We start from the raw sequence: 3,480 nt of genomic DNA, 5'->3' as shown, positions 1-3,480 counted from the left end.
GACGATGAAGCGCGCTCTACCAGACAAGGACATAAACCCAAGTATTGTATCATAGCATTTTTTCACTGTAGGTGCGTTTATATTGCAAAGCAGTTTAGATGTCTCAGAACATTAGAATAAATTTAGAGTAAGGAAATCCTTGTCACATTAGGAATTGAAAACTATATTCCATTTATTGACATCAATGAGTCTTGCTATGTATTCTTTGGTGTGAGTTGAAACTAAATTCCATTTATTAACATCAATGAGCCTTGTTATGTGTTCATTCCAACCGTTAAGAAAATCCCAGTGAAGTGAGTTCTCTCTCTCTCTTTCTATCACAATGTCGTTCTTTATATGAATTTGACAAGCATTAATAGAAAATTGTCATGCAATAATATGTACATCCAGAATCACAAATTTTATAACTTGATCTCTCTCTCTCTCTCTCTCAAATAAGAGGGAAGCTATGGGTTCCTTCATGAGTTGGGAGGCTCTCCTCCGGAGGTTCCCATGCTGCATTAGGCTGCTAGCCTTGTCTGTATACGATGAGTGCAGCGGGGTGGGGTACTTTAAGAGGTCGTTTTAGACCATGATTTGGCGGGCATAAGGTCAAACCTTGACTAGATTACAAACTGTGTGATGATGTTGCATCTCGAGATTATTCAGAGGTCATTTTGAGCAGTGGCGGACCCAGGATTTGAACATATGGTGGACTTAAGTTTGCCCATATAAAAATAAACTTCGGGAGAAAATTCATTAACTGGAAAGAAGAGATACACATAAAAATAGAGGATATAAAGCCTTACCCCTAAAATTAAATGAAAAAGAATAAACTAGCTAAATTTAACTCTACAGTTCAATAAAGCTTCAAACTCATGTATGATCTCCTCATTGTCACTTTCTCAATGTGAAGTGCTAAACAATCATCAAGATACTCATCTTCCATCTTGTTTCTTAGTATATTCTTAACAATATTTATAGCTGAGAATGCCCTTGCAGTGGTTGTTGTAGACATAGGAATAGTCAAAACAAGACTAATCAATCTATGAAGCATAGGAAACAAATTCAAACTTCCTTGTTTGCACCAAGGTGTGGCACAATTCTGCAATGGATTCTAATTTCTTGAATTTTGGATCACTACGCATATCCTTCTCATTATATGCACACTCCAATTCTAAAGTGCACATTTCACCATCATCAAAATCAGCAGGATAAAACTTCTTTAGTTTTGAAGCTTTTGAAATCATCACGAGGATCCAAGGTTGAACCAAGTATAAGGAGTTCTGATGCTTGTTCTAAGTATCTTTTGTTCAACTCACTCAACTGATAATCAATCAAAACATTGAACAAATCTATACGGTAGTGATGCTCAATTGATATGAAATTCTGTTGTTGGCAATGACGACATGTTCCGAATTTGTAACGTGCACTCATATCTGGCATATCAAGGTCATATTTTTCACAAAAAAATTCAACATCCTTTACCAAATCATCACAACCTTCTTCTCTCATCTCCGGAAGAAGTGCCTTTGTAAGTCTAACAAAGTTTATTGTTTGCACAAAGTCGAGAGCTTTCCGCTACAACATCTGACAAAGAAAATCAGTAACTTTCATGACTTTGTTCATTAGAAGCAAGCAGAACACAAACTCAAAAGATCTTAAAGCTTTAAGAATAGCTTCAGCTTGTCCTTCCACTCTTTGATCAATCATATCATTAAGTGTTTTCTTTGTTGAACTAAACAATTCAACCAAACTCTTAATAGAACGAAAATGTGAGCTCCACCGTGTAGCACAAGCTCACTACAAAGTACAAATTTGGTTTAGACCACTGCTTGTCTGAAGTTCCCATAAGCTACAAGATTTGTAATTTCTTCTTTTCTCACTTCTCTCAATAAAGAATGCCGCTTAGCAGAAAAATCAACAAAATTCACAATAAGACTCAAGGTTTGAAAGAATTGCCAGATCTTATGAACTCCTTGAGCTGTAGCATTCAATGTCAATTGCAAATGGTGAGTATAACAATGCACAAAATATGCATAAGGACACTCTTCAATAAATAATGCATGCAACCCATTATAAATGCCTCTCATATTACTAGCTCCATCATACCCTTGGCCTCTCATGTTTCTCACTTGAAGATTGTATATAGTGAGAAATTTCGAGATGTCATTTTTAAGAGTATGTGATGTAGTGTTAGGAACACTTAGAATCTTAAAAAATCATTCTCGAATCAAGCCTTGAGAATCAACAAATCTGAGAATAATTGTCATCTGCTCCTTACCAGAATTGTCTAATGCTTCATCAACAAGAATACAATATGGTGAATGCCCAATCTCCACTCGTATCTTGGTTCTCACTTTATTACTAAGAATATTTAGGAGTTGCTTTTGAATTTTTGGACTTATGTACTTAGCATTTGCCGGAGCATTTAACACAACTCTATCAAGCTGAGGACTCATTCTTCTAAAGGCTTTTTGAACTTCCTTAAAATATCCTTGGTTTAAGGAACTTTTGGATTCATCATGACCTCTAAAATGAGCTCCTTGATTGGCTAGCAATCTAACACCCTCTATTTCATTCTTAAGCCTCAATCGGTTGTCTTCCACATCCTTCAATGACCTTGAATGCAAAACTACTTCAATCCCCTTAGCGGGGTTTCTTAACGAGTCCTATTTTTGCATTGCAGCATTATGTGCAGAATTAACTCCTCCAACATGCCTCAACAACACATTATCACTTGGGCAAACCCTCTTCCAATTTCTAAACCCATCAACCGTGAAAGCCTTATGTGTATTCTCTTCGATTTCAAAAAGAAAACATGGGAAGCAATAAGCTTTATCATGGGCAATTGAATACTCAAGCCATGGGTTATCCTTGAACCAACTACTCTGAAACTTACGTTGTTGACCCCCTTGTTCACTGTATGGAAATGATCATTCGGAATGGACCTAACAAACTATAGGCTTTTCGAATATCATCCCTCATATTTATTGGTTGTTTCCAAATAGGACAACGTAATCCAGGATCATGTTGGAGATCATTGATATTATCTTGTGGTAATGACTCATTATTATCTTGTTATACTGGCTCAGGAATGGAAGGTGGGGGTGGATCATCAATATGTGGAGTGCATACAAAAGGCTATGAGATGACATTAGGACTAGATGATTAATTTCTTCTCGAAAACCATGAATCAATATATTTTGTTCTCTTCAGTATATGCTCAGACATTATAATCTAACACCTATACATCAAAACATGATATTCAATTATTCAACTAAGTGAACTGACCAACTAATTCATCTAAATGTTTACATACATATATATATATATATATATATATATATATTCAATTTTAGACAATATAATCTAATCACAAAGACACAAACATGAAACATGCAGTCTAAAATCAGTTAATCAAACATATAAATTGAGATATTCTGATTATTCTCACCTCAATGGAGCTTGTTATCTCATTCAATTATGATATTGCCAACT

Source organism: Argentina anserina, chromosome 7, assembly GCF_933775445.1.
Source record: "Argentina anserina chromosome 7, drPotAnse1.1, whole genome shotgun sequence".
In the NCBI taxonomy this organism is placed as follows: Eukaryota; Viridiplantae; Streptophyta; class Magnoliopsida; order Rosales; family Rosaceae; genus Argentina; species Argentina anserina.
The sequence above is the reverse complement of the archived record's forward strand: the minus strand, read 5'-3'. Positions refer to the sequence as shown.